Source organism: Pseudophryne corroboree, chromosome 8 (assembly GCF_028390025.1).
Source record: "Pseudophryne corroboree isolate aPseCor3 chromosome 8, aPseCor3.hap2, whole genome shotgun sequence".
Lineage (NCBI taxonomy): Eukaryota > Metazoa > Chordata > Amphibia > Anura > Myobatrachidae > Pseudophryne > Pseudophryne corroboree.
In genome coordinates this window covers 166,615,684-166,630,378 of record NC_086451.1, presented here as the reverse complement: position 1 = coordinate 166,630,378, position 14,695 = coordinate 166,615,684, and the positions used below count along the sequence as shown (strand labels likewise).

Genomic DNA, 14,695 nt, shown 5'->3' with positions numbered 1-14,695 from the left:
GTAATCCAAAACTGGGATTGATATTTTTGCTCTTTTATTTTTCATTAAAGTACAATAACTTTTACCATTTTAATTTGTTTTAATAGTATATTGAAAGTATTGTTTTCTTTTAAAAATCCACTTAATTTTCTTTACCCTATTATTAAAATGGTAATTGACAAAAACAAACTACATTGTCACCAGAAGAGCAATACAAAATGTACAAGTGATATATTAAAATCATCTTTCCAGCTTGAATTTCAATGATGCATTGGGGCAACGATTTTGTGAGAAACATTTTCACCCTTAAATAAAGATTTTCTTAATTCCTTACCTGTGTGCTAATTAGATATCACCTTGTTTTCACATTAAACAGACTTCCACGTGGCGTTAATGTTTCCTGGTGTCAACCTGTATTATTTCAGTATACATTGAAATGAGGATGCATCTTGCTGCCTTTCCAATGAAGCAAGTTTAATTTAGTAATAGGTGAAAAACCATCCTTACAAAGGTGTTAATCAGAGACTTGGCTTTGTGGACACTTTTCAGAGAACAAATTTGTTAGCATAAAAATAAAGCCAGAAAATGAAGAGCTGTTTAATCACTCAATTGGATTTTTTTGCCAGCATATTTCTTTTTCTCTGTAACCCACTGCTAAATTGTGCTTCCTAGCTGTTTTTATAAAATCACTGAATCAAATCTAACTCTGATTACATCAGAGTAGGCCAGGTACCCTACACCATAAGAGGGGGATTGAAATTTTGACTTGTCTACTTAAAGATCACCAAAATCTGATAACAAGGTCAATTACGTCCCTGGGTGGGATTGAACCACCAACCTTTTGGTTAATAACCATACACACTAACTGATTGCGCCACAGAGACACTTTGCAAAAGTACATACTGACAAAGGCTAATAAGCATTCATCTAAAACGTTTCCTAGAAAAACTTTAAAAAGTCAATAATCTGGAGAGTTTTTGTAAGATGTTTCTTCCATCAACCAACGAAGAAACACATTGGTACTTTCCCATCATGAGTGAGTGCTTCAGGATCTATTGCACTTACATGTGCAGCAGAGTACAGCAATGGAAGCATGCTGGGCACATAACCCAGAGGTAGGCAGATTGAAACTATCCTCTGCTATATGCATTTTTTTTTGTCAATTAAAGTAATCCAAAACTGGGATTGATATGTTGGCTCTTTTATTTTTACTTACAGTACAATAACTTTTACCATTTTAATTTGTTTTAATAGTATATTGACAGTATTGTTTTCTTTCAAAAATCCACTTAATTTTCTTTACCCTAATATTAAAATGGTAATTGACAAAAACAAACTACATTGTCACCAGAAGAGCAATACAAAATGTACAAGTGATATATTAAAATCATCTTTCCAGCTTGAATTTCAATGATGCATTGGGGCAACGATTTTGTGAGAAACATTTTCACCCTTAAATAAAGATTTTCTTAATTCCTTACCTGTGTGCTAATTAGATATCACCTTGTTTTCACATTAAACAGTCTTCCACATGAGAAAGCAGCAAGGATGCATTGGCGTTAATGTTTCCTGGTCTCAACCTGTATTATTTCAGTAGACATTGAAATGAGGATGCATCTTGCTGCCTTTCCAATGAAGCAAGTTTAATTTAGTAATAGGTGAAAAACCATCCTTACAAAGGTGTTCATCAGAGACTTGGCTTTGTGGACACTTTTCAGAGAACATATTTGTTAGCATAAAAATAAAGCCAGAAAATGAAGAGCTGTTTAATCACTCAATTGGATTTTTTTGCCAGCATATTTCTTTTTCTCTGCAACCCACTGCTAAATTGTGCTTCCTAGCTGTTTTTATAAAATCACTGAATCAAATCTAACTCTGATTACATCAGAGAAGGCCAGGTACCCTACACCATAAGAGGGGATTTGAAATTTTGACTTGTCTACTTAAAGATCACCAAAATCTGATAACAAGGTCAATTACGTCCCTGGGTGGGATTGAACCACCAACCTTTTGGTTTATAGCCGTACACACTAACTGATTGCGCCACAGAGACACTTTGCAAAAGTACATACTGACAAAGGCTAATAAGCATTCATCTAAAACGTTTCCTAGAAAAACTTTAAAAAGTCAATAATCTGGAGAGTTTTTGTAAGATGTTTCTTCCATCCACCAACGAAGAAACACATTGGTACTTTCCCATGATGAGTGAGTGCTTCAGGATCTCTTGCACTTACATGTGCAGCAGAGTACTGCAATGGAAGCATGCTGGGCCCATAACCCAGAGGTAGGCAGATTAAAACTATCCTCTGCTATATGCATTTTTTTTGTTAATTAAAGTAATCCAAAACTGGGATTGATATTTTTGCTCTTTTATTTTTCATTAAAGTACAATAACTTTTACCATTTTAATTTGTTTTAATAGTATATTGAAAGTATTGTTTTCTTTTAAAAATCCACTTAATTTTCTTTACCCTATTATTAAAATGGTAATTGACAAAAACAAACTACATTGTCACCAGAAGAGCAATACAAAATGTACAAGTGATATATTAAAATCATCTTTCCAGCTTGAATTTCAATGATGCATTGGGGCAACGATTTTGTGAGAAACATTTTCACCCTTAAATAAAGATTTTCTTAATTCCTTACCTGTGTGCTAATTAGATATCACCTTGTTTTCACATTAAACAGACTTCCACGTGGCGTTAATGTTTCCTGGTGTCAACCTGTATTATTTCAGTAGACATTGAAATGAGGATGTATCTTGCTGCCTTTCCAATGAAGCAAGTTTAATTTAGTAATAGGTGAAAAACCATCCTTACAAAGGTGTTAATCAGAGACTTGGCTTTGTGGACACTTTTCAGAGAACAAATTTGTTAGCATAAAAATAAAGCCAGAAAATGAAGAGCTGTTTAATCACTCAATTGGATTTTTTTGCCAGCATATTTCTTTTTCTCTGTAACCCACTGCTAAATTGTGCTTCCTAGCTGTTTTTATAAAATCACTGAATCAAATCTAACTCTGATTACATCAGAGAAGGCCAGGTACCCTACACCATAAGAGGGGGATTGAAATTTTGACTTGTCTACTTAAAGATCACCAAAATCTGATAACAAGGTCAATTACGTCCCTGGGTGGGATTGAACCACCAACCTTTTGGTTAATAACCATACACACTAACTGATTGCGCCACAGAGACACTTTGCAAAAGTACATACTGACAAAGGCTAATAAGCATTCATCTAAAATGTTTCCTAGAAAAACTTTAAAAAGTCAATAATCTGGAGAGTTTTTGTAAGATGTTTCTTCCATCAACCAACGAAGAAACACATTGGTACTTTCCCATCATGAGTGAGTGCTTCAGGATCTATTGCACTTACATGTGCAGCAGAGTACAGCAATGGAAGCATGCTGGGCACATAACCAAGAGGTAGGCAGATTGAAACTATCCTCTGCTATATGCATTTTTTTTTGTCAATTAAAGTAATCCAAAACTGGGATTGATATGTTGGCTCTTTTATTTTTACTTACAGTACAATAACTTTTACCATTTTAATTTGTTTTAATAGTATATTGACAGTATTGTTTTCTTTCAAAAATCCACTTAATTTTCTTTACCCTAATATTAAAATGGTAATTGACAAAAACAAACTACATTGTCACCAGAAGAGCAATACAAAATGTACAAGTGATATATTAAAATCATCTTTCCAGCTTGAATTTCAATGATGCATTGGGGCAACGATTTTGTGAGAAACATTTTCACCCTTAAATAAAGATTTTCTTAATTCCTTACCTGTGTGCTAATTAGATATCACCTTGTTTTCACATTAAACAGACTTCCACATGAGAAAGCAGCAAGGATGCAGTGGCGTTAATGTTTCCTGGTGTCAACCTGTATTATTTCAGTAGACATTGAAATGAGGATGCATCTTGCTGCCTTTCCAATGAAGCAAGTTTAATTTAGTAATAGGTTAAAAACCATCCTTACAAAGGTGTTAATCAGAGACTTGGCTTTGTGGACACTTTTCAGAGAACAAATTTGTTAGCATAAAAATAAAGCCAGAAAATTAAGAGCTGTTTAATCACTCAATTGGATTTTTTTTGCCAGCATATTTCTTTTTCTCTGCAACCCACTGCTAAATTGTGCTTCCTAGCTGTTTTTATAAAATCACTGAATCAAATCTAACTCTGATTACATCAGAGAAGGCCAGGTACCCTACACCAGAACAGGGGGATTTGAAATTTTTACTTGTCTACTTAAAAATCACCAAAATCTGATAACAAGGTCAATTACGTCCCTGGGTGGGATTGAACCACCAACCTTTTGGTTATTAGCCGTGCACACTAACTGATTGCGCCACAAAGACACTTTGCAAAAGTATATACTGACAAAGGCTAATAAGCATTCATCTAAAACGTTTCCTAGAAAAACTTTAAAAAGTCAATAATCTGGAGAGTTTTTGTAAAATGTTTCTTCCATCAACCAACGAAGAAACACATTGGTACTTTCCCATGATGAGTGAGTGCTTCAGGATCTCTTGCACTTACATGTGCAGCAGAGTACAGCAATGGAAGCATGCTGGGCCCATAACCCAGCGGTAGGCAGATTGAAACTATCCTCTGCTATATGCATTTTTTTTTTGTTAATTAAAGTAATCCAAAACTGGGATTGATATTTTGGCTCTTTTATTTTTACTTAAAGTACAATAACTTTTACCATTTTAATTTGTTTTAATAGTATATTGACAGTATTGTTTTCTTTCAAAAATCCACTTAATATTCTTTACCCTATTATTAAAATGGTAATTGACAAAAACAAACTACATTGTCACCAGAAGAGCAATACAAAATGTACAAGTGATATATTAAAATCATCTTTCCAGCTTGAATTTCAATGATGCATTGGGGCAACGATTTTGTGAGAAACATCTTCACCCTTAAATAAAGATTTTCTTAATTCCTTACCTGTGTGCTAATTAGATATCACCTTGTTTTCACATTAAACAGACTTCCACATGAGAAAGCAGCAAGGATACAGTGGCGTTAATGTTTCCTGGTGTCAACCTGTATTATTTCAGTAGACATTGAATTGAGGATGCATCTTGCTGCCTTTCCAATGAAGCAAGTTTAATTTAGTAATAGGTGAAAAACCATCCCTACAAAGGTGTTAATCAGAGACTTGGCTTTGTGGACACTTTTCAGAGAACAAATTTGTTAGCATAAAAATAAAGCCAGAAAATGAAGAGCTGTTTAATCACTCAATTGGATTTTTTTTGCCAGCATATTTCTTTTTCTCTGCAACCCACTGCTAAATTGTGCTTCCTAGCTAATTTTAAAAAATCACTGAATCAAATCTAACTCTGATTACATCAGAGAAGGCCAGGTACCCTACACCATAACAGGGGGTTTGAAATTTTGACTTGTCTACTTAAAGATCACCAAAATCTGATAACAAGGTCAATTACGTCCCTTGTTGGGATTGAACCACCAACCTTTTGGTTAGTAGCCGGACACACTAACCGATTGCGCCACAGAGACACTTTGCAAAAAGTACATACTGACAAAGTCTAATAAGCATACATCTAGAACGTTTCCTAGAAAAACTTTAAAAAGTCAATAATCTGGAGAGTTTTTGTAAGATGTTTCTTCCATCAACCAATGAAGAAACACATTGGTACTTTCCCATGATGAGTGAGTGCTTCAGGATCTCTTGCACTTACATGTGCAGCAGAGTACTGCAATGGAAGCATGCTGGGCCCATAACCCAGAGGTAGGCAGATTGAAACTATGCTTTGCTATATGCATTTTTTTTTTGTTAATTTAAGTAATCAAAACTGGGATTGATATTTTTGCTCTTTTATTTTTACTTAAAGTACAATAACTTTTACCATTTTAATTTGTTTTAATAGTATATTGACAGTATAGTTTTCTTTAAAAAATCCACTTAATTTTCTTTACCCTATTATTAAAAGGGTAATTGACAAAAACAAACTACATTGTCACCAGAAGAGCAATACAAAATGTACAAGTGATATATTAAAATCATCTTTCCAGCTTGAATTTCAATGATGCATTGGGGCAACGATTTTGTGAGAAACATCTTCACCCTTAAATAAAGATTTTCTTAATTCCTTACCTGTGTGCTAATTAGATATCACCTTGTTTTCACATTAAACAGACTTCTACATGAGAAAGCAGCAAGGATGCAGTGGCGTTAATGTTTCCTGGTGTCAACCTGTATTATTTCAGTAGACATTGAAATGAGGATGCATCTTGCTGCCTTTCCAATGAAGCAAGTTTAATTTAGTAATAGGTGAAAAACCATCCCTACAAAGGTGTTAATCAGAGACTTGGCTTTGTGGACATTTTTCAGAGAACAAATTTGTTAGCATAAAAATAAAGCCAGAAAATGAAGAGCTGTTTAATCACTCAATTGGATTTTTTTTTGCCAGCATATTTCTTTTTCTCTGCAACCCACTGCTAAATTGTGCTTCCTAGCTGTTTTTATAAAATCAATGAATCAAATCTAACTCTGATTACATCAGAGAAGGCCAGGTACCCTACACCATAACAAGGGGTTTGAAATTTTGACTTGTCTACTTAAAGATCACCAAAATCTGATAACAAGGTCAATTACGTCCCTGGTTGGGATTGAACCACCAACGTTTTGGTTAGTAGCCGGACACACTAACTGATTGCGCCACAGAGACACTTTGCAAAAAGAACATACTGACAAAGGCTAATAAGCATACATCTAGAACGTTTCCTAGAAAAACTTTAAAAAGTCAATAATCTGGAGAGTTTTTGTAAGATGTTTCTTCCATCAACCAACAAAGAAACACATTGGTACTTTCCCATGATGACTGAGTGCTTCAGGATCTCTTGCATTTACATGTGCAGCAGAGTACTGCAATGGAAGCGTGCTGGGCCCATAACCCAGAGGTAGGCAGATTGAAACTATCCTTTGCTATATGCATTTTTTTTGTTAATTTAAGTAATCAAAACTGGGATTGATATTTTTGCTCTTTTATTTTTACTTAAAGTACAATAACTTTTACCATTTTAATTTGTTTTAATAGTATATTGACAGTATAGTTTTCTTTAAAAAATCCACTTAATTTTCTTTACCCTATTATTAAAAGGGTAATTGACAAAAACAAACTACATTGTCACCAGAAGAGCAATACAAAATGTACAAGTGATATATTAAAATCATCTTTCCAGCTTGAATTTCAATGATGCATTGGGGCAACGATTTTGTGAGAAACATCTTCACCCTTAAATAAAGATTTTCTTAATTCCTTACCTGTGTGCTAATTAGATATCACCTTGTTTTCACATTAAACAGACTTCTATATGAGAAAGCAGCAAGGATGCAGTGGCGTTAATGTTTCCTGGTGTCAACCCGTATTATTTCAGTAGACATTGAAATGAGGATGCATCTTGCTGCCTTTCCAATGAAGCAAGTTTAATTTAGTAATAGGTGAAAAACCATCCCTACAAAGGTGTTAATCAGAGACTTGGCTTTGTGGACACTTTTCAGAGAACAAATTTGTTAGCATAAAAATAAAGCCAGAAAATGAAGAGCTGTTTAATCACTCAATTGGATTTTTTTTTGCCAGCATATTTCTTTTTCTCTGCAACCCACTGCTAAATTGTGCTTCCTAGCTGTTTTTATAAAATCAATGAATCAAATCTAACTCTGATTACATCAGAGAAGGCCAGGTACCCTACACCATAACAGGAGGTTTGAAATTTTGACTTGTCTACTTAAAGATCACCAAAATCTGATAACAAGGTCAATTACGTCCCTGGGTGGGATTGAACCACCAACCTTTTGGTTAGTAGCAGGACACATTAACCGATTGCGCCACAGAGACACTTTGCAAAAAGACCATACTGACAAAGGCTAATAAGCATACATCTAGAACGTTTCCTAGAAAAACTTTAAAAAGTCAATAATCTGGAGAGTTTTTGTAAGATGTTTCTTCCATCAACCAACGAAGAAACACATTGGTACTTTCCCATGATGACTGAGTGCTTCAGGATCTCTTGCACTTACATGTGCAGCAGTGTACTGCAATGGAAGCATGCTGGGCCCATAACCCAGAGGTAGGCAGATTGAAACTATCCTTTGCTATATGCATTTTTTTTGTTAATTTAAGTAATCAAAACTGGGATTGATATTTTTGCTCTTTTATTTTTACTTAAAGTACAATAACTTTTACCATTTTAATTTGTTTTAATAGTATATTGACAGTATAGTTTTCTTTAAAAAATCCACTTAATTTTCTTTACCCTATTATTAAAAGGGTAATTGACAAAAACAAACTACATTGTCACCAGAAGAGCAATACAAAATGTACAAGTGATATATTAAAATCATCTTTCCAGCTTGAATTTCAATGATGCATTGGGGCAACAATTTTGTGAGAAACATCTTCACCCTTAAATACAGATTTTCTTAATTCCTTACCTGTGTGCTAATTAGATATCACCTTGTTTTCACATTAAACAGACTTCTACATGAGAAAGCAGCAAGGATGCAGTGGCGTTAATGTTTCCTGGTGTCAACCTGTATTATTTCAGTAGACATTGAAATGAGGATGCATCTTGCTGCCTTTCCAGTGAAGCAAGTTTAATTTAGTAATAGGTGAAAAACCATCCCTACAAAGGTGTTAATCAGAGACTTGGCTTTGTGGACGCTTTTCAGAGAACAAATTTGTTAGCATAAAAATAAAGCCAGAAAATGAAGAGCTGTTTAATCACTCAATTGGATTTTTTTTTGCCAGCATATTTCTTTTTCTCTGCAACCCACTGCTAAATTGTGCTTCCTAGCTTTTTTTATAAAATCAATGAATCTAATCTAACTCTGATTACATCAGAGAAGGCCAGGTACCCTACACCATAACAGGGGGTTTGAAATTTTGACTTGTCTACTTAAAGATCACCAAAATCTGATAACAAGGTCAATTACGTCACTGGTTGGGATTGAACCACCAACCTTTTGGTTAGTAGCCGGACACACTAACTGATTGCGCCACAGAGACACTTTGCAAAAATTCCATACTGACAAAGGCTAATAAGCATACATCTAGAACGTTTCCTAGAAAAACTTTAAAAAGTCAATAATCTGGAGAGTTTTTGTAAGATGTTTCTTCCATCAACCAACAAAGAAACACATTGGTACTTTCCCATGATGACTGAGTGCTTCAGGATCTCTTGCACTTACATGTGCAGCAGAGTACTGCAATGGAAGCATGCTGGGCCCATAACCCAGAGGTAGGCAGATTGAAACTATCCTTTGCTATATGCATTTTTTTTTGTTAATTTAAGTAATCAAAACTGGGATTGATATTTTTGCTTTTTTATTTTTACTTAAAGTACAATAACTTTTACCATTTTAATTTGTTTTAATAGTATATTGACAGTATAGTTTTCTTTAAAAAATCCACTTAATTTTCTTTACCCTATTATTAAAAGGGTAATTGACAAAAACAAACTACATTGTCACCAGAAGAGCAATACAAAATGTACAAGTGATATATTAAAATCATCTTTCCAGCTTGAATTTCAATGATGCATTGGGGCAACGATTTTGTGAGAAACATCTTCACCCTTAAATAAAGATTTTCTTAATTCCTTACCTGTGTGCTAATTAGATATCACCTTGTTTTCACATTAAACAGACTTCCACATGAGAAAGCAGCAAGGATGCAGTGGCGATAATGTTTCCTGGTGTCAACCTGTATTATTTCAGTAGACATTGAAATGAGGATGCATCTTGCTGCCTTTCCAATGAAGCAAGTTTAATTTAGTAATAGGTGAAAAACCATCCCTACAAAGGTGTTAATCAGAGACTTGGCTTTGTGGACACTTTTCAGAGAACAAATTTGTTAGCATAAAAATAAAGTCAGAAAATGAAGAGCTGTTTAATCACTCAATTGGATTTTTTTTTGCCAGCATATTTCTTTTTCTCTGCAACCTACTGCTAAATTGTGCTTCCTAGCTGTTTTTATAAAATCAATGAATCAAATCTAACTCTGATTACATCAGAGAAGGCCAGGTACCCTACACCATAACAGGGGGTTTGAAATTTTGACTTGTCTACTTAAAGATCACCAAAATCTGATAACAAGGTCAATTACATCCCTGGGTGGGATTGAACCACCAACCTTTTGGTTAGTAGCCGGACACACTAACCGATTGAGCCACAGAGACACTTTGCAAAAAGTACATACTGACAAAGGCTTATAAGCATACATCTAGAACGTTTCCTAGAAAAACTTTAAAAAGTCAATAATCTGGAGAGTTTTTGTAAGATGTTTCTTCCATCAACCAACGAAGAAACACATTGGTACTTTCCCATGATGACTGAGTGCTTCAGGATCTCTTGCACTTACATGTGCAGCAGAGTACTGCAATGGAAGCATGCTGGGCCCATAACCCAGAGGTAGGCAGATTGAAACTATCCTTTGCTATATGCATTTTTTTTTGTTAATTTAAGTAATCAAAACTGGGATTGATATTTTTGCTCTTTTATTTTTACTTAAAGTACAATAACTTTTACCATTTTAATTTGTTTTAATAGTATATTGACAGTATAGTTTTCTTTAAAAAATCCACTTAATTTTCTTTACCCTATTATTAAAAGGGTAATTGACAAAAACAAACTACATTGTCACCAGAAGAGCAATACAAAATGTACAAGTGATATATTAAAATCATCTTTCCAGCTTGAATTTCAATGATGCATTGGGGCAACGATTTTGTGAGAAACATCTTCACCCTTAAATAAAGATTTTCTTAATTCCTTACCTGTGTGCTAATTAGATATCACCTTGTTTTCACATTAAACAGACTTCCACATGAGAAAGCAGCAAGGATGCAGTGGCGTTAATGTTTCCTTGTGTCAACCCGTATTATTTCAGTAGACATTGAAATGAGGATGCATCTTGCTGCCTTTCCAATGAAGCAAATTTAATTTAGTAATAGGTGAAAAACCATCCCTACAAAGGTGTTAATCAGAGACTTGGCTTTGTGGACACTTTTCAGAGAACAAATTTGTTAGCATAAAAATAAAGCCAGAAAATTAAGAGCTGTTTAATCACTCAATTGGATTTTTTTGCCAGCATATTTCTTTTTCTCTGCAACCCACTGCTAAATTGTGCTTCCTAGCTGTTTTTATAAAATCACTGAATCAAATCTAACTCTGATTACATCAGAGAAGGCCAGGTACCCTACACCATAAGAGGGGGTTTGAAATGTTGACTTGTCTACTTAAAGATCACCAAAATCTGATCACAAGGTCAATTACGTCCCTGGGTGGGATTGAACCACCAACCTTTTGGTTTATAGCCGTTCACACTAACTGATTGCGCCACAGAGACACTTTGCAAAAGTATATACTGACAAAGGCTAATAAGCATTCATCTAAAACGTTTCCTAGAAAAACTTTAAAAAGTCAATAATCTGGAGAGTTTTTGTAAGATGTTTCTTCCATCCACCAACGAAGAAACACATTGGTACTTTCCCATGATGAGTGAGTGCTTCAGGATCTCTTGCACTTACATGTGCAGCAAAGTACTGCAATGGAAGCATGCTGGGCCCATAACCCAGAGGTAGGCAGATTAAAACTATCCTCTGCTATATGCATATTTTTTTGTTAATTAAAGTAATCCAAAACTGGGATTGATATTTTTGCTCTTTTATTTTTCATTAAAGTACAATAACTTTTACCATTTTAATTTGTTTTAATAGTATATTGAAAGTATTATTTTCTTTAAAAAATCCACTTAATTTTCTTTACCCTATTATTAAAATGGTAATTGACAAAAACAAACTACATTGTCACCAGAAGAGCAATACAAAATGTACAAGTGATATATTAAAATCATCTTTCCAGCTTGAATTTCAATGATGCATTGGGGCAACGATTTTGTGAGAAACATCTTCACCTTTAAATAAAGATTTTCTTAATTCCTTACCTGTGTGCTAATTAGATATCACCTTGTTTTCACATTAAACAGACTTCTACATGAGAAAGCAGCAAGGATGCAGTGGCGTTAATGTTTCCTGGTGTCAACCTGTATTATTTCAGTAGACATTGAAATGAGGATGCATCTTGCTGCCTTTCCAATGAAGCAAGTTTAATTTAGTTATAGGTGAAAAACCATCCCTACAAAGGTGTTAATCAGAGACTTGGCTTTGTGGACACTTTTTAGAGAACAAATTTGTTAGCATAAAAATAAAGGCAGAAAATGAAGAGCTGTTTAATCACTCAATTGGATTTTTTTGCCAGCATATTTCTTTTTCTCTGCAACCCACTGCTAAATTGTGCTTCCTAGCTGTTTTTATAAAATCACTGAATCAAATCTAACTCTGATTACATCAGAGAAGGCCAGGTACCCTACACCATAAGAGGGGGTTTGAAATTTTGACTTGTCTACTTAAAGATCACCAAAATCTGATAACAAGGTCAATTACGTCCCTGGGTGGGATTGAACCACCAACCTTTTGGTTAGTAGCCAGACACACTAACCGATTGCGCCACAGAGACACTTTGCAAAAAGTACATACTGACAAAGGCTAATAAGCATACATCTAGAACGTTTCCTAGAAAAACTTTAAAAAGTCAATAATCTGGAGAATTTTTGTAAAATGTTTCTTCCATCAACCAACGAAGAAACACATTGGTACTTTCCCATGATGAGTGAGTGCTTCAGGATCTCTTGCACTTACATGTGCAGCAGAGTACTGCAATGGAAGCATGCTGGGCCCATAACCCAGAGGTAGGCAGATTGAAACTATCCTTTGCTATATGCATTTTTTTTGTTAATTTAAGTAATCAAAACTGGGATTGATATTTTTGCTCTTTTATTTTTACTTGAAGTACAATAACTTTTACCATTTTAATTTGTTTGAATAGTATATTGACAGTATAGTTTTCTTTCAAAAATCCACTTAATTTTCTTTACCCTATTATTAAAAGGGTAATGACAAAAACAAACTACATTGTCACCAGAAGAGCAATACAAAATGTACAAGTGATATATTAAAATCATCTTTCCAGCTTGAATTTCAATGATGCATTGGGGCAACGATTTTGTGAGAAACATCTTCACCCTTAAATAAAGATTTTCTTAATTCCTTACCTGTGTGCTAATTAGATATCACCTTGTTTTCACATTAAACAGACTTCCACATGAGAAAGCAGCAAGGATGCAGTGGCGTTAATGTTTCCTGGTGTCAACCTGTATTATTTCAGTAGAAATTGAAATGAGGATGCATCTTGCTGCCTTTCCAATGAAGCAAGTTTAATTTAGTAATAGGTGAAAAACCATCCCTACAAAGGTGTTAATCAGAGACTTGGCTTTGTGGACACTTTTCAGAGAACAAATTTGTTAGCATAAAAATAAAGCCAGAAAATGAAGAGCTGTTTAATCACTCAATTGGATTTTTTTTTCCAGCATATTTCTTTTTCTCTGCAACCCACTGCTAAATTGTGCTTCCTATCTGTTTTTATAAAATCACTGAATCAAATCTAACTCTGATTACATCAGAGAAGGCCAGGTACCCTACACCATAACAGGGGGTTTGAAATTTTGACTTGTCTACTTAAAGATCACCAAAATCTGATAAGAAGGTCAATTACGTCCCTGGGTGGGATTGAACCACCAACCTTTTGGTTAGTAACCAGAGACACTAACCGATTGCGCCACAGAGACACTTTGTAAAATGTACGTACTGACAAAGGCTAATAAGCATACATCTAGAACGTTTCCTAGAAAAACTTTAAAAAGTCAATTATCTGGAGAGTTTTTGTAAGATGTTTCTTCCATCAACCAACGAAGAAACACATTGGTACTTTCCTATGATGAGTGAGTGCTTCAGGATCTCTTGCACTTACATGTGCAGCAGAGTACTGCAATGGAAGCATGCTGGGCCCATAACCCAGAGGTAGGCAGATTGAAACTATCCTTTGCTATATGCATTTTTTTTGTTAATTTAAGTAAACAAAACTGGGATTGATATTTTTGCTCTTTTATTTTTACTTAAAGTACAATAACTTTTACCATTTTAATTTGTTTTAATAGTATATTGACAGTATTGTTTTCTTTCAAAAATCCACTTAATTTTCTTTACCCTATTATTAAAATGGTAATTGACAAAAACAAACTACATTGTCACCAGAAGAGCAATACAAAATGTACAAGTGATATATTAAAATCATCTTTCCAGCTTGAATTTCAATGATGCATTGGGGCAACGATTTTGTGAGAAACATCTTCACCCTTAAATAAAGATTTTCTTAATTCCTTACCTGTGTGCTAATTAGATATCACCTTGTTTTCACATTAAACAGACTTCCACATGAGAAAGCAGCAAGGATGCAGTGGCGTTAATGTTTCCTGGTGTCAACCCGTATTATTTCAGTAGACATTGAAATGAGGATGCATCTTGCTGCCTTTCCAATGAAGCAAATTTAATTTAGTATTAGGTGAAAAACCATCCCTACAAAGGTGTTAATCAGAGACTTGGCTTTGTGGACACTTTTCAGAGAACAAATTTGTTAGCATAAAAATAAAGCCAGAAAATTAAGAGCTGTTTAATCACTCAATTGGATTTTTTTGCCAGCATATTTCTTTTTCTCTGCAACCCACTGCTAAATTGTTCTTCCTAGCTGTTTTTATAAAATCACTGAATCAAATCT

General features: G+C 34.4%; 1 non-coding gene across 1 annotated transcript; it reads right to left on the bottom strand.

Annotated features, from left to right (window-relative positions):
- Positions 1 to 12,467: 12,467 nt before the first annotated feature.
- TRNAS-ACU (transfer RNA serine (anticodon ACU)) lies at positions 12,468 to 12,541 on the bottom strand. The gene has a single exon. It is a non-coding gene; the product is annotated as a tRNA-Ser (tRNA).
- Positions 12,542 to 14,695: the final 2,154 nt, after the last annotated feature.